The sequence below is a fragment of the Erythrolamprus reginae genome, chromosome 2, assembly GCF_031021105.1.
Source record: "Erythrolamprus reginae isolate rEryReg1 chromosome 2, rEryReg1.hap1, whole genome shotgun sequence".
NCBI lineage: Eukaryota > Metazoa > Chordata > Lepidosauria > Squamata > Dipsadidae > Erythrolamprus > Erythrolamprus reginae.
Window position 1 is genome coordinate 146,710,446 of NC_091951.1, and position 23,499 is coordinate 146,733,944.

Here is a 23,499-nt window from a genome sequence, read left to right on the forward strand (position 1 = left end):
GCTACTCAAGGCTCCTACAGTGCCTTTATGGATTTTTTCATACATTACAGTCATTGTCATAGTTCCCTCTAAGCTGAGCAGGTGAGCAATCGCTCACTTAAAAATCATCATCAACTCAGAGTTTTCCAAACCTGCCCAGAAGCCGAGAGGGAAATTTTATTATTATTTCTGTGTCGCCCAGTCCCGAAGGGACTGCCGCTCAGACACTATACTTTTCCGCCCACCCCAAAAAAAATTTAGAGAGAACACTGGTCATTGTAGTACTCTATACCTTTCTGACCCTTGAGTTCTCATAGGTTGTATGTATACATTGAAAATACATTCTAGACCTTTTATTTATTTTATTTTATTTTTTATTTTTATTTATTTGTCGAGTACATATTGGTAATGCACATAGATATAACAAAGTTTATATAACAACAATTTAGCCTATATTTAATAATAATAGTAATAGTAATAATAGTAGTAATAGTAACAACAACAATATTAATAATAATAGTAATAGTAACAACAACAACAAAATAGTAACAACAACAACAACAACAACAACAACAAAGTTGAAAGGGATCTTGGAGATCTTCTAGTCCAACCCCCTGCTTGGGCAGGAGACCTTACACTACTTCAGATAAATGGTTGTACAGTATCTTCTTTAAAACTTCCAATTTTGAAGCATTCACAACTTCTGGAGGCAAGCCATTTCTCTAAGCAATTATTCTAACTGTCAGGAATTTTCTCCTTAGTTCTAAGTTGCTTCTCTCCTTGATTAGTTTCCACCCATTGCTTCTTGTCCTACCCTCAGGTGCTTTGGAGAATAACCTGACTCCCTCTCCTTTGTGGCAACCCCTGAGATATTGGAACACTGGTATCATGTCTCCCCTAGTCCTTCTTTTCATTAAACTAGACATACCAAGTTCCTGCAACCATTCTTCATATGTTTTAGCCTCCAGTCCCCTAATCATCTTTGTGGCTCTTCTATGCAATCTTTCTAGAGTCTCAACATCCTTTTTAGATTGTAGTGATAAAAAATGAATGCAGTATTACAAGTGTGGCCTTACTAAGGCATTATATAGTGGTATTAACATTTCACGTGACCTTGATTCTATCCTCTATTAATGCAGCCTAGGGGTTTTTTGCAAGCTGCTCATATTTAAATGCTTGTCCACTATAGTTCCTACATCCTCTCACAGTTACTACTGTTGAGGAAGGTACTATATATACTGTAGCTGTGCATTTTGTTTTTCTTGCCTAAATGTAGAACCTTACTTTTTTCTCCATTGAATTTTCCTTTTGTTAGATAGATAGTGCCCAATGTTCAGGTCTGTCAAGATCCTTCCATATCTTGAGCCTATCTTCTGGAGGGATAGCTTTTCCTGCCAGTTTGGTCTCATCTGTAAATTTGATGAGTTCCCCATGTATCCCTTCATCCAAGTTATTGATGAAGATATTGAAGCAGTACTGGTCCTAAAACAAAGTCTTGGAGTACTCCATTGCATAATTCCCTGCATGTAGGTGCAGTTCCATTGAGCACTACGCATTGAATATGGTTGGTTAGCCAATTTTGAATCCATCTGGTGGTGATAGATAGTGATCATGCATAAGATGGGCACTGATAAGAGAGAACATTAAGACATGGATAGGAGCCAGGCTGGTGCGCTTATGCACATTCCTTACTGACCTCTTAGGAATCAGATGAGGTCAACAGTGGACAGTCTAAGGGTAAAGTTTTGAGAGTTAAGTGATGAAACTCCAAGTCAGGTAGTGAGTTCCAGGCATTAACCACTCTGTTGCTAAAGTCATATTTTCTACAGTCAGGTTTGGAGCGGTTCAGTTTGAGTTTGTATCTATTGTGTGCTTGTGTATTGTTGTGGTTGAAGCTGAAAATGTTGTTGATGGGAAGATGTTGTAACAGATAATTTTATGAACTATGCTTGTGTCATTCCGATGGTGATGTAGTTCTAAGCTTTCTAAGCCCAGGATTTGAAGTCTGGTTGCATAAGGTATACTGTTGTGGGTAGAGGAATGGAGGGTTCTTCTCATAAAGAATCTCTGGATACTTTGTTTATGTCCGATATGCAGTGTGAGTTCCAGACAGATGAGCTGTATTCAAGGATTGGTCTGGCAAATGTTTTGTATGCTCTGGTTGTAGAGAAGAAGCTAGGTAAGATTAGGTTAACAACTCTTGAAGCCTTTTTAGCGATGTTGTTGCAGTGGGCTTTGGCACTTAGGTCATTTGATATGCATATTCCAAGGTCTTTGATAGAGTGAGGGTTGTCTGCAAGGTGTTGTTTATTAAGCTTGTATTTGGAGTTTTGATTCTTTTTGCCAATGTGTAGGACAGAGCATTTGTTGGTTGAGATTTGGAGTTGCCAGATGTTTGACCATTCTGACACAAAGTCAAGGTCTTTTTGGAGTGTAGCAGTGTTGTCAATGGTGTTGAATATTTTTACATCATCAGTGAAAAGAACGCAATTGCTTGTAATGTGATCACAAAGGTCATTTATATAGAGTATAAAGAGTATTGGTCCTAGTAGGCTGCCTTGGGGTACACCGCTGATAACAAGATTTGATAGGAATGCCGTTATTCAGTCATGCAGCTGCAGGGGTCCAGAGATGTAGGATTTCAGTTTTAGAAGTAGTTTATCATGAACCACTGAGTTGAAAGCTTTACAGAAGTCTATGTAAATTGCATCTATTGTTTTGCCTTTTTCAAGTTTTGAGGCCCATATGTTTTTGCAGTGTAGTTGTTATAGATTGCAAGATAATTTTTCCTGAAATCGAATTGCTTGTTTGAAAGTAGGTTGTTAGTTTCTAGGTGGAGGGTAATGGAGTGGTTTATGATTGATTCCATGACTTCGCATGTGATGCAGCATAGAGAGATTGGTCTGTAGTTTTCCATCAGACTGGGATCTCTGTTTTTAAAGATAAGGATGACCATAGCTAGTGACCATAGGTTTGGTAGGGAACTGGTCCTGTAGGATTTTTTTCAAATACTTTGCTTCGTGGTTCTGGCTGTGGAGAGCTTTTTTAGGAAGTATGCACATGGTCCATCAGGTCCGATTGACAGAGAAGATTTTAGGTCATGCAATGCTTTTTCAATGTGGTCTTCAGTGAAGTCTATTTGTGTTAAATTGTTGTGAATATTTGTGGTACCTCTAGGGAATGAGCCATTTCTATTTACAAAGACTGAGCCAAAGAATGTGTTGAATGTGTTGATCTTCCACTTTCAGGAGGCAGCAGATCTCTGTAACACTGAGGACTATAAAATTGTCATAAGGATGCATACACATTTACATACTGGAGGGATTGCATAAGGTTTAAATAATGTATAATTGAACAGACTGAGAATGTCAATATTCTGCAGATATTTCTCTCTTGCTGGATTGCTGACAACAGTGTTAAAATTTGGAAGGTATTTCCAGAGATTCTAGCTTGCCTAGAGTAACAAACATGGTTGGGTTAAAAACTAGAATTTGATTGCACTTGTAGCATACTGGCTAAAAAGACAAGTTTCTGTCGTATGCAGCCCATATCCTAATTTGCATCAGTATGAATAAGACTGGTAACCAGGTCCACTCCCATACTATATTATTCAAAAGTGTTAGATATACTGTACAAGGAGTCCTTGACTTACGACCACAATTGAGAAATCAAAATTTATATTGCTAATTAAGACAGCTGTTAAGAGACTTTTGTCCCATTTTATGACCTTTCATGTCAGAATTGTTAAGTGAATCACTGCACTTGGTAAGTCAGTGACATACGTATTAAGTGTCTGCCTTTTGATCACATGCCCATAGGGATGCTGCAACAGTCATATCTCTCAAAAAAGGTCATAAGTCCCTTTTTTCAGTGCTATTGCAACTTCAAATGATCACTAAATGAATGGTTGTAAGTTGAGGAGTACCTCTATATCAAATAGCATACATGAGCAGCAGGTAGACATATCTAATGTCAATCATGGCATAAGGAAAATTGATTTACAATGTAAGAGGGATAAGTGACAACAAGCATGAATTAAATGAAGTGAAATAAACATAGATATGTTGTTCGGAGAAAGTTCAGCAGTTTGAATTTCACCAGGCTCAGCATTGACTCCATCCTTCCATCCTTCCGAGGTCAGTAAAGTGAGGACCCAGATTGTTGGGAGCAATATGCCAACTCTGTAAACTGCTTAGAGTGGTGTAAAGCACTGTGAATTGGCATATAGGTCTACATGCCATTGCTATATATGTAAAACATTGCATCTTTGTGTATCCAGGCTGGACAATTGTAAAAATGCTGTAAAGGGGATGAATAGCAAGGATGAATGCAAACATACAAAAGAGTGACCATTTTAAGTGTCCCAGGGAGGATGAGGGAATTTTGACTGAAAGAATATGAGAGATGGCACTCGGCAAAATCTGAGAATTGCAGTGCCATGTTTTACCAGGCAGGGTATGTGGACCACAGATTTGCTCCTTTGTTGAGAACTGTGGGAAAGTTTATTGTGTATTTTGTTGATTCAGGAAATGAACAAAAAATCCATTGGCTTAAAAGATATGCCAGGCTTTAACAATATGGACCAAGTTCAAATTAACTTTATTTGCTTAGGGGGTAAGGAAATAGGGGAGAGGGAAGTTTTAAGAAGTGAAACAGATGCTTGTAGCCTCAGCAAATTTTGAAGCACCAATTAAAATCCCCACCTTCAAAAATAAGCCTAACTTTTGGGCACCAGCCCACTCTTGGGGCATTCATGAGGGACACCTCGATCTCCTGGCAAAGCAGCCTGTTTTGAACCTCTATCTAACCCCTCTCACATGTCCACAGTACCTATGAGCCTTTGTGGAGTGGTTCTGTATAGCCAATCCCTGTGTGCTTTGGCCGAGCTTCAATCAATTGTGAGAAAGGGCCTGCCTACAGCTCTGCCAGATGCATATAAGTTATGACTAATTGGATTTTTTTTTCATATCTATATCTAAACTATAATAACTCTTCGTGTAATTGCTAAAATGGGGCTGATAGGTGCATTGGAAGTCAACTCTCCATGCTGGCCAGAAACATTTTTGTTTGAAATTGAGGTTATCATAAAGCAGTAAAAAAATAAATAAAATTATGCCACAGCATGCACTTCACGAGCCCAATTAAGGTAATTTCTAGGTTTGTCCCAGAAGCTAAATCTGAATTGCTGAACCAGTATTTCATAATTCTCATAATATCTCAGAAAGTGTTATGTGGAATGTAAGAAACAAGGGTAACTGTGGTTTAACCCAGAAGATTCCCAGATTTATTGGGTGTTGATGCTGGACCTCAGCCTAATTTCACATTATGTCATCGTCTTATTTATTTGTAACATGATATTATGCTGCTTCAATCATTTTAGCAGCTTAACAAAAGCCGTGTAATGATAACATGTACTGTATATTCCACTTTTCTACTTCTGTAAGCCTTCTGGATACCTTGTAACAATGAAGCAAAATTGCAAACTACAAAATGCTGCAGTACCATTAATATTACAATCAAAATGAATAAAGTTAATTATATAAATATTAATATATATATTATATATATATAAAGTTAAAACCACTTTATAATGCCTTGGTAAGGCCACAGAATACTGTGTTCAGTTTTGGTCATCACGATGTAAAAAAGATGTTGAGACTCTAGAAAGAGTGCAGAGAAGAGCAACACAGATGATTAAAGAACTGGAGACTAAAACATACGAAGAACAGTTGCAGGAACTGGATATTTCTAGTTTAATGAAAATAAGGACTAAGGAAATGTGATAACCATGTTCTAATATCTCAGTGGTTTCCACAAAGAAGAGGGAGCAAACCTATTCTCCAAAGCACCAAAGTAGGACAAGAAGCAATGGGTGGAAATTAATCAAGAAGAGAAACAACTTAGAACTAAGAAGAAATTTCCTGACAGTTAGAATAATTAATCAGTGGAACAAAATGCCTCTAGAAGTTGTGAATTCTCCAGCACTGGAGATTTTTTATTAAGAAGATGTGGATAACCATTTGTCTGAAGTGGTGTATGGTTTCCTGCCTAAGCAGGAGATTAGACTAGAAGACCTCCAAGGTCCCTTACAACTCTTGTTGTTATTGTTAAATTCTGATTAAAATCAATAATGTAAGGTTCGATAAAGAAATGGGTTGGGTCTTTTTGCTGTTTTCTTACACTGAAAGAATTATTATTATTTGTATGCCGCCCCGAGTCTTCGGAGAGGGGCGGCATACAAATCCAAATAATAAATAAATAATAATAAATAAAATATTATTATTATTATTATTATTATTATTATTATTATTATTATTATTAATTAGATTTGTATCCCGCCCCTTTCCGGAGACTCAGAGTGGCTCACAATAACAAATACAGTACAAATCTAATGATTAAAAAACAGTTTAAAACCCATTAACATAAAAAACAGTTATAAATCCCAAACAAACCATACATAAAATGGAACATCCCGGGGGAATCAACTTCCCCATGCCTGACAGCAAAGGTGGGTTTGCGAAAAGCGAGGAGGGTGGAGGCAGTCCTGATCTCTGGGGGGAGTTAATTCCAGAAGGTCGGGGCTGCCACAGAGAAGACTCTTCCCCTGGGGCCCGCCAGATGACATTGTTTCATCGATGCGATCCAGAGAAGGCCAACTCTGTGGGACATTGCGGTGCAGGCGGAGTAACAGTCGGACACCAGGTGTGGGTATAATGGGGTCACTTTATTAAACTGAAATCTCAATTAACTATTTAACCAATTAAACCACGTGACCTGCAGAGGTGCACAAATCAAATGGGGGCGGAGTTAACTTTCAACAACCTCATCTGAGCAACTCTCAGGCGAAAGCTCCTTGCCTGGGTGCAGGGGCATGGTAAACTTACACCTGCCCCCTGCCCCTTGCCACGCCCCCATGGCGTGTGGGATGGCTCGCCACTGGTCTCTGGTAAGCCCCAGCCAGCGAGCCTCAGGAGCGACCCCCTCCCCGAACCCAAGCCGGTCGAGCCCTGTAATCCAAGAAGGAGATCTCCCCTCACCTCACTAGAGGTGCCCCTAAAGGAGATCACACAGTTGCTGCTCACGCCCATTTCCGCCCCCTATCGGCCTTTCCCTCCCCCCCAGTGACCTTGGGGGGGGCACTAGTTGGTGAGTCCACCCCCTAACCGCACTCCTACGCACAGAGTGGAGTAGGCGAAAAAAACAATCACAGTTCAGCCAATTTACTGTGACTGCCAAAAATTCCTACTCGGCCCCCCGAGGGGCGACCCATCATATGCACCCTGTAACAGAGGGAGGGTGGGCGGGTGTCCCACGACGCCGGGCGAAGAGGAACTGCGCCACGAGGCAGCCCCTTATATAGGGCTGCTTCCCTCTCGCCCGGTGGCCAATCGGTGCCCAGCGCACCCAAAAAACGTCACTGCGGCCCCCGGCGATGATGTGGGGCCGCAGGCTCCGCCCCAAAATGGCGGCCTCCTTCACCCGGCCACGTCGCAACAACCACCGGCTGGGGTGAGTCGCCGACGGGCTTAATCAGTCGCTGGGATTCATGCGGTCCTGGATATATTCTGGTCCGATGCCATGAAGGGCTTTATAGGTCATAACCAACACTTTGAATTGTGACCAGAAACTTATCGGCAACCAATGCAGACTGCAGAGTGTTGGTGTGACATGGGCATACCTAGGGAAGCCCATGATTGCTCTTGCAGCTTCATTTTGCATGATCTGAAGCAAACACATATCTCTGGAGTGCACATTTCTATAGCTCAAATATCATACCAGAGAAGAGCCTCCCTTGTCTATCAAACATGGTAGAAGGGACATCATCAAGAGACCTTCTCCTGCTTATCTGAGCAATTAGATGGATGCTTAATGGGAGAGGGGATGCCTGCAGAGAGATGCCATGAATATCGACATCAAAAGCTACCAATATGCATTGCACCCATTAATGAATCTGTTTTGAATGGAATGGAAGAGAAGAGGAGGTTCCATCTGAATTTAACAGTCATCAAGGGTGGACAGAGAGACTTTGGTTGACAGAGAAGATAAGGGGAAACTTTGGGGGGCAACTGCTGCTGGATGGAGGAAATTGGGGAGCCATGTGACCCTCCACTGTCCTCTTTCCCTGTTTGCTCTCATTTGCTGCACCACAAAATAGGGCTTAGTGCATATGTTCTCTCAATATTGTGATGTCTCTTTAAGAGATTTACCCTCTTCATGTTTCTCAACTTCCTGGTAAGCCCAAGTGTTAATCAAACTCTGCTAGAGGAAGAACGATGTCAACTATGCATAAGCCAACTATGTATGTGCAAAAGTGTATAACTTATTTTGTGGCCTGCTTCCTATAAAAATAAATAAATCAAACAGCTATTCGGGGGACTATAGAATCAGAGGAACGTAACCCATCCCCTGGTCACCGTTCTTCCATTCTGAATCATCTCTCATTCTTCACTTATTGTTCAATAAGGTTTAAGCAGGTGTTTCCTCTCTGAATTTCTTTTTATGAAAACTGAGATTGATTTACACACACTTGCATTATAGCATGCACGTAAAAAGACACTGATTCTAGAAAAACCTCTGTAGCCAACAGTTCCACAATTCAATCTCGATTATTTTTATATTGTAATTATTTAGCACTAAAATGGATGAAAACTAAAGCAAAAGTCTTGATTCCTTTATATCATGGGTGTCAAACTCGATTGCCTCATGTGACTGTTGTGACATATCATGACATTTTTACCTATTGTGGAGCTGGGATGATGCATCCGGGTTGCCAATTTGACAGGCCTACTATAGGATGTGTTTCAGAACACACGCCTCAAACAATTGAAGAATTACAATGTAAACCTTGCATATTCTCTGAAGATATGTCTTTTGTGCTTCTAGCTTAAAACCAGATTTAGGTGTTCTGGATAACAATGCCATATTGCTCTGACCAAGGTCCCCAAACATGACAAAACCCTCTTTATTTAAATCAGTGATTCTTAGAAACATAGAAGACTGATGGCAGAAAAAGACCTCATGGTCCATCTAGTCTGCCCTTATACTATTTCCTGTATTTTATCTTAGGATGGATATATGGTTATCCCAGACATGTTTAAATTCAGTTATTGTGGATTTACCAATCACGTCGGCTGGAAGGGGCGTACGTAAGTGCACTAGTGTGTCTTTCGTCCCCTGTCCAATTGTCTCTCCTTTATCTCATATATCATATATCTTTTCTTCCTTTCATATATATTCTTCTCTATTTTTATATATTTTCTTCTATTCTTTTCTTTATATATATTACTACATGTCTATTCCCTTCTATATGTATTGTGTATTGGACAAAATAAATAAGTAAGTAAGTAAGTAAGTAAGTAAGTAAGTAAGTAAGTAAGTAAGTAAATAAATAAATAAGTTTGTTCCAAGGATCTACTACTCTTTCAGTAAAATAATATTTTCTCATGTTGCTTTTGAGCTTTCCCCCAACTAACTTCAGATTGTGTCCCCTTGTTCTTGTGTTCACTTTCCTATTAAAAATACTTCCCTCCTGAACCTTATTTAACCCTTTAACATATTTAAATGTTTCGATCATGTCCCCCCTTTTCCTTCTGTCCTGCAGACTATACAGATTGAGTTCATTAAGTCTTTCCTGATAGGTTTTATGCTTAAGACCTTCCACCATTCTTGTAGCCCGTCTTTGGACCCGTTCAATTTTGTCAATATCTTTTTGTAGGTGAGGTCTCCAGAACTGAACACAGTATTACAAATGTATTCACCAGCGTTCTATATTCTTTTATTAGGAGCGCCAGTAGCTCTGGTGAAGTTTGTCTCTCAACACAGGCTAACATGTCTGTCCTGCAGAAAAGTGAATATTTGTTCTGCCACACCTATTCATCTCCGCCCCTGCTAGGGTGGGGCTTTACTAGCAACCCTGACTCTTCCATCCCAAGGATTGGCCCATAGATTTCTACTGCTCTCCTCTCCTCTCCTCTGCCTCCTCCACATCCACATGTCAGGCACTGGAACCAGCTGTTCCTCCTCTTCCTCCTCTTCCTCATGAGCCTCTGATGGACAGACCAGACTTTCTCTCTCTCTCTGACAGCTTCATTCCCTCTTCCCCTCAGAGCTCTCAGGTTGCCTTGATACTGACCCTGACCCCCACGCCTCCTCCTCATCTGATTCGGCTGCTGGAGGAGCCGGTGTCCAGCAGGCCACAACACATATGGATGTGATCGATAGTTCTGAGATGACCCCATTCTGGATCATCTTTTGTATGACGCCCAGAGGAGGTGGTCAGCTTATAAATCTAATAAATTAAATTAAATTTTGAAGTGGTCCAGCTGTTGCCTCCATTTGGTTTGCCAGCAAACCCTTCTAACTCTTCAACAGCAACAATCGCTACTGAAATGCAAGTGAAACCTACAACAACTGCTGTGATATAAAGTTTCTATAATTGCAAATAAAGAGCCTTGCATTTTCTGGCTAGCCCTCCTCACCCAAAATAGTAGATAACAGCTGGACTTGCCAACCACAACAGTTGCCCTTCACATTACAGTTGACCATAAGATACTACAGATGAAGCAACCTCTGTTAAGATTTAAAAAAAAAACATTTTACATAAAACTATCGTATTTCAGTAACTATTCATGCCTTGGTGAAACATTATTTTTAAATGAATACCATATTACTCATTATCTTGGCATGAAATTTAGCCTGCCTTGACATGTTCAGTTCCTGGAAGATAGAAGAGTGGTTATACATATATGGCTTTTTATTGGTTTCAATTAAAAAAAAACCCAACACATACTGCTTATTATATTCATTTTAACTCTAATGATGATGTTCAGCACCAGAAACTAACTACAGCTGAGCTCTTAATTTGTAACACTGAATTTAGTTGCTGTCGAAAGAGGGATATTTAGTGTACCTTAAACAAACACAAGGAAGCATTCGTCTTGACATATCATTAGGAATGTATGGAAAGTAGAAATGTTTGCCAATACAGCCGTATCAAAGTGATATCTGATTTTTATGACTTTTGAGGTTTTAATGCTTTTAGCATGCTAATTGTTTTATTTTACGATATAAGCAGTCCAGAGTTGCTAGGCACTGACAGCCTATCCACAGTAGTATATCTGAACAATAATAAGAAACAAAACATGGTATCATTTTAATGGAAATCTACTGGGGTTTTTTAATCTCAAGAACATTTATTTATTTTATTTATTTTATTTATTGGATTTGTATGCCACCCCTCTCCATGGACTCCGGGCGGCTAACAACAGTGATAAAACAACATGTGACAATCCAATAGTAAAACAATTAAAAACCCTTATTATAAAACCAAACATACATACAAAACTTATTATAAAACCAAACATATATACAATTTGCGTCTTTGGAGAATTTCTATTCCAGTTAACCACGAGGGAAAAGCTAAACAAGAGAGGAGGTTTGATACGAGTTGCCATCTGAGATTTTCCCCATGTCTCTTGGCTAAACTAAACAGGGCTTGATTTGGTAAGGAACAAGATGGAAGGTGATCAGAGAATTACCTGCTTTGAGTTCTGCTGTGGAAGAAAGGCAAGGTTTAAATGTATGAAAGAAGTAAGAGTTCTTTATACCAAGGGATTGTAGCCCTTAGACATTTCTAACAGATTTACCAGCCTATTACCCTCTTTATGTATTTGATATCTGTTTCCCAAATTCTTTAGCCAAACAGCCAGCCATTTACAGAAAATAACAGTTTGGGTAAAGCCGTTACTGAATATTTTCAATGAAAAAATAAACATCCTAAATCTTCATAAAAAAAATAAACATCCTAAATCTACCACCTGACTGCATCTAACAGCAGTCAGGCAGTAGGGAAAGCAGGTAGGATGCTTGGCTGCATAGCTAGAGGTATAACAAGTAGGAAGAGGGAAATTATGATCCCGCTATATAGAGTGCTGGTGAGACCACATTTGGAATACTGTGTTCAGTTCTGGAGACCTCACCTACAAAAAGATATTGACAAAATTGAACGGGTCCAAACACGGGCTACAAGAATGGTGGAAGGTCTTAAGCATAAAACGTATCAGGAAAGACTTAATGAACTCAATCTGTATAGTCTGGAGGACAGAAGGAAAAGGGGGGACATGATCAAAACATTTAAATATGTTAAAGGGTTAAGTAAGGTCCAGGAGGGAAGTGTTTTTAATAGGAAAGTGAACACAAGAACAAGGGGACACAATCCGAAGTTAGTTGGGGGAAAGATCAAAAGCAACATGAGAAAATATTATTTTACTGAAAGGGAAGTAGATCCTTGGAACAAACTTCCAGCAGATGTGGTAGATAAATCCACAGTAACTGAATTTAAACATGCCTGGGATAAACATATATCCATCCTAAGATAAAATACAGAAAATAGTGTAAGGGCAGACTAGATGGACCATGAGGTCTTTTTCTGCCGTCAGACTTCTATGTTTCTATGTTTCTATGTTCATAGGTCTATGCAGGTGACATCCAACAATTCATTCAGTGACCATGTAAAGTTACAATGGCACTAAAGAAAAGTCATTTATAACTATTTTTCATACTTATGACTATTGAGCATTCCCATGGTCACATGCTCAAAATTCAGACACTTAGCAAATTGACAGTTACAATGTCCTGGGATCATGTGATTCCCTTTTGTAACCTTCTGACAAGCAGTCAGTGGGAAAGCCAGATTCATTTAACAACCCATGGTACTAACATAACAACTGCAGTGATTCACTCACCAATGGCAGCAAGAAAATGCATACAATGGGACAAAGCTCATTTAACAACTGTCTCACTTAGCAAGAAAAAAATTGGGCTTAATTGTGGTTGTAAGCTGAGGGCTACCTAGAGTTGGCCCCTAATTCCTCTAGGAAAATGTTGGCACCAAATTAATAAAAGCATGTAATAGTCTCGCTTAATTGAATTTCTAAGGTCAGAAAATCTAGTGTATAAGATGGTTCAAGAGAAGAACTAAATTCCAGGTAGTGTAAAATATCCTGCCTCAGGGCATAATGCAAAAGTTCATCTGAGTGTGAAAGTTTTAGTTGTCAAGTAGGATGTTAGACATTAATCTGGCCTGAGCCATAAACTGTGAATTGCCAGATTTTTGTCCTACTCTTGATTCATTGTTCCTTCACCTTGGAAAGTTCAACCTCTCAACTGATTTAAAAACAATTGGTCAGTTTTGTCCTCTCCTTCCTATTTGCTTTCAAATAACCCATTTTTCACCCTTTGAATCACTCAGAGAGCAAACACACAGTAAATGTTTGCTTTCTTTTAATCTGCAAGCAACAGTAACTGTTCTACTGTGTGAAGACCTTTGTGTTTTTCCTTTAACATACTAGAAGACATTCCTGTGGCCTCTTTTTGTACAATTATGTGAACTAGAGCAGCATGAGTTTACAACATCATGTTAGAGGTCAGCTTTTTTCTCCAATCGTTCCATACTTCAGTCTCCTTCCTCACAACTAAAATGCACCTTTTTTTCCTTCCATAGAAAAGGCTGTGCCCATATTTTAAGCAACTGCTTTTAATTTTTATTTTTATTTTGGTGGTACAGTCATACTGTAATGCTGGTAAACAAAAGTCACAGTGCACTGTCAGATTGCCTGTGGACTTTGGGATTATGAAATATAACCAATTCACATAGAACATTTGTCACACTCATTCATTAGTCACCTCCAACTTTAGGGCTAACAGCAATCTTAATTTCAATATCCTTTTGCATTGTTGTATAAGAAAATCAATACTTTCTTAAGCCAGACACTTGTGGTTAGAAGAATTGTATTTCTTATTCCTTCATCACATTCCTGTCTCTGTAGAATATAGACTCAATGTTTGATTATTGACTAATGGCCTGAAACACATTCTCAGGTATATTTTGAAGTCTAGGTTCTATTCCCAATAAAGTTTCCATTTATATAATCAGCAAGAAAGATGCCAAAAAGGAACACAAATTCCATAAACACATGCATTTTAAAAAGGTATTCATAATTTATAGTTGTTCTTTGGAAGTGTTTTGAATAATGAAGATTTCTACATAATAGACCTGATAATAGCAATAGCGCTTAGACTTATATCCTGCTTCACAGTGCTTTATAGCTTCTCTAAGTGGTTTACAGAGTCAGCATATTGTCTCCAACCATCTGTGTCCTCATTTTATCGACCTTGGAAGGATGGAAGGAAGAGTCTACCTTTTTGCAGGTTGGGATTGAGGGAATTGGACTTCTGGCAATGTGAACAGAGTTAATATGCAGTACTGCATTCTACCACTGCATCACACAGCTCAGTCTGTAATAATAGAATTATAAGTAAAAAAGGAACTTAAAGATCAGGTCCAATCTCTGTTCATCTAGTAGCAGATAACCATCTAACCTCGGTGTGAAGACCTCCAGTAAAGCAGAACTCATCACCTGATATATTGGTTTGTTCCTCTGGTGGACAACATAAAAGCAAGAAGTCCTGATGTCTAGTTTCAACCTGTTTTCTTGTCTTACCACATTGCCTCTGATCTTGTTGAAGGCCATTACCAGAAAAGTCCCCTGCAAAACTTTTTCTTTTAAAAAATTATATCTTATAACTTTTCAAAATTTATATCTTTTTTTAAATTTCTTTTCTGTATGTTAAAAGTACACAGGTCCTTTAACTGTTTCTCATAAGGCTTGGTTTCCAGACATTCACTAATTTGGGAGCCTTCCACCAAACCTATTCCAATCTGTCACTGTCCTTTTTGGATTACGATGCCCAGAACTTGACACAGTATACATGGCAGTATAAAGTAGAAGAATTGCTTCCTGTGATCTGAACTCTGTGCATCCCGGAATGGCATTTTTAAAAAAAATAATTGCAATATTTGCTGGTCTTTAACTTGTGGTTGACAATCCTCCCCAGATAATTTTACATGTGCTACTGCCAAACCAATAGAAAAATATAAAATGCATCTCTCTGTAGAGAGGAAACTTTGTTGTAAACCTTTCAAAGCAGTTAGCCAGAATTGATGGAGAGTTTAGTTCTCTATATTCCTTTCAGATAGTTCTTTATAAGTAGAGTTGTGAGGATACCTTCAAGAAAAGGACTGTTCTCTATAAAATAGGGCACACTGCTATCCTTTTTCCAGTGGAAGAATAGATTCTCAAAGACTTGGCTAATCTGAAACTGTACAACCCAAATACATTTTAAGTATATTTGATTTGTTTATTTTTCATATATTTCATAGTAGATATAGTAATAATAATAATAATAATAATAATAATAATAATAATAATAATAATAATAATTTATTAGATTTGTATGCCGCCCCTGTCCGACGACTCGGGGCAGCTCACAACAATAATAAGAAACAGTGTAACAATGGGAAAAATCTAATAATAAAAAATATATAAAAACCCCAACAATTAAAAACCATACAGCACATACATACCAAACATGAAATATAAAAAGCCTGGGGGAGATGTCTTAGTTCCCCCATGCCTGGCGATACAGGTGGGTCTTGAGTAACTTGCGAAAGACAAGGAGGGTGGGGGCCATTCTAATCTCCAGGGGAGTTGGTTCCAGAGGGCCGGGGCCACCACAGAGAAGGCTCTTCCCTTGGGGCCCGCCAAACGACATTGTTTGGTCGACGGGACCTGGAGAAGGCCAACTCTGTGGGACCTTATCGGCCTCTGGGATTCGTGCAGTAGAAGGCAGTTCTGGAGGTATTCTGGTCCAATGCCATGTAGGGCTTTAAAGGTCAATGTTAACATATAACAGTTTTTATTTAAACTGTGTCTTTTGTATGCACAATTAGAATACAATTGTGTTTTTAAATTGTGCCTTTTGCATGCACGATGAGAATATAATTGATAGATATTAAATTAGAGCCAGTTTTTAATAGCAAAACCAAGGCATGGTTTTTAATGAAGCCACATTCGTCCGTGCATTGGTTTGGGACACAAGCAGCATGAAAATAGAAAGTCTTTTCTCATATCTTTTTTTATTAGTGTATTGGAAGTGGGTTTGTATTTTGGCGTCGGAACAAAAATAGACCCATTATTAAATTTCCGTCTTTGGTTTGCTCCAGCCAGAAGAAGTCCTTTATTTGCATTCAAATGATCCAGCAGTCTACAAAAACAGCCCAAATCAGCAATCTGCTTAGGAGAGTTCTTCCTGGAACATGAGGCTAATACAAAGGACATCAATAATAGCATGTAGTTACTAGGGAGATGTAGTTACTGATTGTCCTCTGTATTCTGCATCCCCTTTTTTATAATCGTACCACAGAGGTAATGCTGCCAATTACATGCATCTTCTATGGCACACATGCCAGAACTGACACGCGGAGCACTCGCCCCTTGCTCTTCTAGGTTCTGGTGTGCCGGCCAGCTGGTTTTCATGTGTATGTGTGCCCCAGAAACCAGAAGAGCAGCTACCCATTTGTGCACACATGCTCCAGGAAGATGATCTTCCTGCTTCCGGTATGTGCAATGCACATTGGCCAGCTGGTCTGGTTTCTGGCACTTTATCGCATGCCATTCCCGGGCTGGCAGCAGGCTCTTTGCCCTCCCCATCACCCTTAACGAACAGCATTAGCAGCAGTTGAAGGGAGAAGGGCAACAGGGACCAGCCAGCTCACATGCACAGGGCAGCATTTGCTGGCTGGGCGGCTGGTGGGGCTGTGGAGGAGGAACGCTGGAGACTGGCAGCAATGCCCAGGGGACTTGCAGGACTGGTGGAGTGAGCAAAGAGGGGCATCTCAGCCCCGCTTTGATGGCAGCCGTAAAGTCATCTGTGCAGGCAGCACCCGCCCCCACCCCTCCTTTACCAACTGCTCATCCAGGAAAGCTCTGAATGCAAAGCCTTGCAGGGGTTCCTCCCTGCTGGAAGCTGCATTCCCCAGCCAGTGACAGGCCCTTTGTCCTCCCCCCCCCCAAGCATCTCAGCAGCACCATGTGCCGACTGGAGAAACTCCAAACACTTGACACAGAACAGACTGGTAAGATCAGTAAGAGGAACACCAGCCCTCTTGGAAGAAGTGGGAAGGCACATGCACAGTGGGGGGTTTGCATGTGCACATGCACACTGGGAGGCACATGTGCAGTGCAGGATATGGGTGCACACAAATGGGTGCACACATTGCATTATGGGTGCCGGCAAGTGTGAACACAGTAGCATTCTCTTGCTTGGATTTTCAGCACGCAACACCAAAAAGGGGCTTGCATAAGCGCACCACTATGCCTACCGTCCCTGTCCTATTGTCTTCTTTTGTTATTTTTTATCATTACTTATCTAATGTTTTATTTGTACAAATTACCACCCTATAATTGTTTGACAAAATAAATAAATTAAATAAATAAATAAAAGGTTTGCCATCACTCCTATAGAAACTATGGGGGATGCATATGCCCTTAGAAACATTTTACACGACAGAAAGTCACAGCAGATTTTTCCCCCTAGAGGGGGCTGCTCTCTCGGCAAATGCTAATAATTTTGGGACTGAATTCCATGAACCAGGAAGTCATCCCAGGGAAAGAATGCGTGTGCGTCTGTGCACCTTTCAGACAAACCTAAATCCTGGTGTTTACGTAGACATATATATGCACTTTCTTGACAACGTTTACAGAAGTGGAATGCCCTTGCAGTCTTCCGATGGCAGAGAAAGGATGACTGGCTTAAAGACAACCAGATGGATTCAGACCTTAGATAGGGCTAGAACGGAAGCTTTCTTGCTCAAAGTCTAGATCTTAACTGCTAGACCAAACGGGCTGTGCCATATGGTAAAATTAATTTCAAATATTCTGAAAAAAATGCTATTGATATATATTATTGTTTTACATTGATAAGAAGTTATTAAGTTCTTCTAAAAGTTCCTCTTAAAACACATACTTTCCATTTTGATTTATTTTCTTCTTAAGTTTGACAGCTTTTCTTCACTGAAATCTGTTGCAGAATTTTTTACTTCAATATTGAAGTTAGTAACCTTTCCGGTGTGCATGCCCATCTGTAGAGCCTTTGACTAACAGGGTGTCGTTTCCTCACTTTAACCTGTTCCTAAGATTTCTCATGTTTTTCTTTTTTTTTTCTTAATTATGATCCTGGGGCCTTTGTGATTCATTGCGACAGGATTTCCTGTCCATTCTTACAATGTGGACAGGAAAAATTATAGAGCTTTATTATCAAGATTACTCAACCCTTGGTCCACAGCTGTAACAGCCAGGACCTGTCTTTCCCACAAAATATATCACCTTTGTTAAATATTATTTGAATGAAGAAACACCTACACGTCACAAAAGGCAAATACAGACAATCTATTGTCTACTCTGTGTAGATTAGTTTGCAATTTTGGTCAAGCAAGGATTGTAAAAACACTGTGATGTTTCCTCTTTTCTGGGTATTAGATATTTGTTTGTGGTGTATAAGAACAGCTTTAGGCTGTTGAGCAATAATTATTTGCTTCTTTTTACAGGATAGGGAGTCAAGAGAATGCTGCATGCAAAAGGCCAAAAGAATTTAGCCAACTTGTCTATTCACCTACTAGTGATCTATATCAGTAGTGGGTTCTAAAATCCTTTGCTACGATTTTTTTGGGTACACATGCAATGCTTCTGTGTATGCGCAGAAGCGTCCCGGGCAGGGGGCAGAGTTTCCCATAGCCGGCGCTACCAGTTCACAGAACTGTACTGAACCGGGAGCAACCCAGTGCTCTTCTATATGTGCATTCAATGAAGCCAGATACTGTTCTGTTGGGCTCTCTGGTAGAATCCTCCCAAAAATTCACAGGTACAAATTTCAGACACACACACATTTGAAAATTCAAAACAATGTTCTTTATAATGAAAATTCACTTAAACCAAGCCCTCTTTTGGTAAAGCAAAGAGCACTCGTCTCCAAACAAACTGATAATTTGTACAAGTCCCTTATCAGTTCTGTGATACTTAGCTTGCAGCTGTGAGGCAATTCACAGTCCTTCTTCTTTCACAAAGTGACACACACTTTGCTCTGATTTAGTTTCAAAGCGGGGGAAAATCAGCACACAAAAGGTCAAAGTCAGTAAAGCAGTCATGAAACACAACGATCAGATAATCCTCCACAATGGCCAAACCCACAGGCTGCTATTTATAGCAGCCTCACTAATTACCACAGCCCCACCCAACCACAGGTGGCCTCATTTTCTTTGATAATAATCTCTCAGTTGTTGTTGCCTATGCATCGCTCTCCGCATGCGTGGCTGTATCATTAACTCTTGTTCTGAATCCAAGGAGGAGCTAGATAATTGATCTCCTTCTGAGCTGTCTGCCACACTCTCCTCCTAACTGTCACTCATATCTTCTTGGTCAGAGGAGCCTTCATCAGCAGATTCCACCAGGGGCAAAACAGGCCTGCAGCATGTGGATGTCTCCCCCACATCCACAGTCCATGGGGCAGGAGCAGGGCCAGAGCCAACCACAACATATCCCAGCATGCTGGTGTTTTCTCAGAGCTCTTTATGATTTGATATTGCTACAAATTTAGTTGAATGTTTGATTGTGCTGTAATTTTGTGCAATTATGTCTGTTTTTATAATAAATGGGTTTTATTATGGGGTTTAGTTTTTAGTTTTAGTTTTTAGATATTACATTCAACTTCTTTTATTGTTTGTATCTTTTGTATTTGTATTATTATTTTGTAAGCTGCCCTGAGTCCTTCGGGATTGGGCAGCATAGAACATGAACGAATGAATGAAAAAACGAACAAACGAATGAATGCTGGAATGTTTCTTGCCATTTTTCTTTAGCACAGTCAAAATATTTTCAGACTAACACCATTAGTTAATGGAATCAATCCTTGAAGATTAAGGAGCTAATCTGTATTTTGTGTCTGCTCCAAATACATGCAATCTTAAAGTGTTCTTCGTTCGCAGTTTTTAATTTGCATTTTAATTAGGCACTTTCATCTCAACTGTGGTATATGTGGGTGTATATTGTCCAATTAGAGGAAAAGTTAACCACAAACATCCCTGTAAAGGCAATTTCTTTATTTAGTAAATTTTTATCCTGTTTTCATTATTTTATAAGTAATTTATAAGGGGGAGAAAACACGTAATAGTTCTTCCTCCTCCTGTCTATGGAGATTCTCAGTCATCCAGGTCATGGTTGTCTCAAAAATGTTTTTTCAAGAGGCAACTGGATTTAAGTCCAATTGTAGCTTGAAAAAGCACCTTTGAGTCTTCCTCTAATTTCCCCCACAACAACAACCCCATTAGGTGATTGGGTTGAGAGAACATGACTGGCCCAAAGTCACCCAACTAGCTTTCATGTGTGATGTGGGACTAGAACTCACCGTCTCCTGCTCTCTAAATCAGCACCTTAACTAATACACCAAACCCGATAACTACGCAATGATAATAAGACAATGAAATTTATGAGTCTGAGGAGATGATTAAAAATATGTTTTTAGTTCAGCTCTACCATCTTTGTCCTTCATAGGCAATAAACAACCTAAGTATCATGATAAAAATGCTATCCCAAAGAACTTTTCATAATTAGCTCAGAATTTTGTTAAGGGGTGTGCAGACCAAACCTTGAGTTATCAAGGACATGCACAAAAGAAAAAGTGGGATTCCAGCAGATTTCCAGGAGACATGAGTAATTATTCAGTCATACAAGACAGATACATTAACAGGTATAAAATAGTATTTACTTTAGAAATAGCACATTCAACACAATAATAATAATATTACAATCCTGTTTTTGTCGTACATATCAGACATACATTAGAGCTTACAAAAACATCACAGAGATTATACATTAGTATCAGTGAAAGAGCAGAGAGAAAGAATCATGCTTTCTGGCTTCCTCATATGGCAATAATACTTCAATACAAACATTCATTGTTAGCTTCTTTATATATACTCTTTGTACATAGTACAAACAATGGTTGTTAGAAAATAAATGGTAAATCTGCCCTTTTCTCTTTTAGTCAAACATTTGGTTCCCTTTTAGCATGCCACCATTGTTAGGATTGACCTGTAATATGATGAACTCTTTCAGAGCTGATTCAGGGCATTTAAGAATAGAATAGTTCTTTAAAAATCTAGAATTATTCCCAGAGGGATTCTGACAGTTCCTCTATAATTGGGCTTGAAATAAAAAATTAAATAGATACATTAACCTTCCAACTGATTTAATGCATTAATTCATGTTAAAGCAAAACCTAGTCCCCCATAATGAAAGTTCACAATTCTTCCAAATTTTAAAAGAAACTCGCTTGATTGATTTTTGTCCCACCCAGATTATTTTTTCTTGAATTTTTAAAGAGAAAAGCAATTGCTGGTCTTACTGTTCAAAAAACGATTTAAGTAGTTTGTACTGTATTAGTCTATCACATCAAGTGTTCTCTGTGGAGGGTATAACAAGTGAGGCCTTAGTTAACCATAATGTTTAATGCAGAACTCATGCCAGGCAGGCAGGTACAGGCTTAGAGCAATAATATCACATACAGTCTTATATAGCACAAACAGGCTGAGGCAGGAACCAATCCATAACCCGTAACTTTCCCGCTTACAATGTAACTGGGGATACGCGCCCTATCAGCACCTTGGATAGGGACGCCTATCGCACGGCTCTAACCGGCCTGCTGTTGCTAAGCAGACACAGCACTCCTATCCCCTTGAATAATACATACATAATCCTTCAAATATGCCGGTTTGGAACGAATTCTTTCCGAGCGCCGAGGCTCGCCTGGAGGCTCTACCCTGGGCTCTGGGTGAGGTTCCCTTGTTTCAAATTCAGGAGTCGGAACGCTCTCTGCCCGTGGAAATTCCGCTTTGGCTGGCTCCTCAGCATTCCTTACTGGCAGACAATACTCCTTGCAAGCGGTTCCAGGCTGATCGGGGTTATAATCTCCGTTCCGTTCACCCCCTCTGTCCAGACGGATCTGTTCCAGGTGTCTCTTCAAAATCCTACCATCTGTTAAATCTACCTTGAAAGACCGAGGCCCCAGCTCTCGGCTTACCCTTCCTCTTTCCCAATTCCGCCCCCGGAGTACGAGCGCACGAACACGGCATCTCCTACCTTCACCTCTCTAGCTGGGGGTTCCGGCCAGGGAACAGTCTGGGAGTACCATGGGTGCAACCTGTCTAACATAATCCTAAGCTTGCGACCCATTAGTAACTCCGCCGGGGTCTTACCCGTAGCCACACAGGGGGTGGCATATTGTGCCAACAGCAAATCAGCCAGCCTTGCCTGCCAGGAACCTTGTGGCATCTTTTTGAGGGCATCCTTTACTGACCTAACTGCCCGTTCAGCCTGACCATTACTAGCCGGATGCCACGGCGATGTTAATGCATGTCTGATGCCAGCTGATGCCAAGAATGATTCAAACAATAGCGCAGTAAACTGCGGGCCGTTGTCCGAGACCAGGAGGTCGGGGAACCCATGCGTGGCAAATAGTGTCATTAAGGCATCTATGATGGCCTGGGACTGAGTTGACTTCAGGTGCACGACCTCCACCCATTTGGAATGGGCATCCACGATAATTAGGAATGTCTGTCCCATGAAAGGACCGGCTAAATCTATATGTATGCGAGCCCACGGCCTGGCAGGCGGTTCCCACACTAGCGGCTCGGCCCGCGGGGGTAATGGACGACTCTCTTGGCATGCAGCACACCCCGCCACCCGTTGTTCCACTTCCTTGTCCATACCTGGCCACCAAACGTAATCTCGAGCTAGACTCTTCATGCGCACAATGCCAGGGTGGCCTTTGTGCAGAAGTGCCAACACCTGGCTGCGTAGCCTTCCAGGAATAACTGCCCTGCACCCCCTAAGCAGGATCCCTTTCTCTATGGAGAGCTCTGTCCTGCATCTGAAAAATGGGACAAATACTTCTGCAGGGGTAGCTGAGGGCCACCCACTCAGTACCCATTGCCTTACCTGGGACAAAATGGAATCCCGTCCTGTCTCCCAAGCCACTTCGGGCGCAGACAAGGTAACGGCTCCTTCAGAGAGAGAGAAAACAGAGCATGCCGGAGCGGGGTCAACTAAAACATCTGTCAAGGGACATCTACTGAGGGCATCTGCGTGCGCTATGTGGCGCCCAGGTTTGTAAGACAGGGTATAACAATAGTTAGCTAAAAAGACAATCCAACGTGACATTCTGGGAGACAAAACAGTCGGACTCTGTCGGGTGCCAGACAATAGCCCCAATAATGGTTGGTGATCGGTTACCAGTTCAAAATGCCGGACATACAGGTAATCGTGGAAACGTCGGACCCCTGCTATCAATGCCAGTGCTTCCTTGTCTATGTGCCCATAGTTCCTTTCCGCCTTGGCCAGGGTGCAGGGAAAAATGCCAAGGGGACTTCTGCTCCATTGGGCAGTTTGTGGCTCAAGACTGCGCCCACCCCATACTGTGAAGCGTCACAGGTGAGCACTAAGGGCAATCCAGGTGAGTATTGGGCCAGAACATTGTTAGAGGTGAGTATTGCCTTAACCCCTTTGAATGCAACCTCCTCCCTTTCACCCCAATGCCAATTTGAATGCTTGTCCAATAACCGGTGCAAAG

The 23,499-nt window shown here is 40.5% G+C and overlaps 1 protein-coding gene across 1 annotated transcript in view; it reads left to right on the plus strand.

Moving 5' to 3' along the window:
* SEPTIN9 (septin 9) overlaps nucleotides 1–23,499 on the plus strand; it is a 306,593-nt gene that overhangs the window by 808 nt on the left and 282,286 nt on the right. The window lies entirely within an intron of this gene.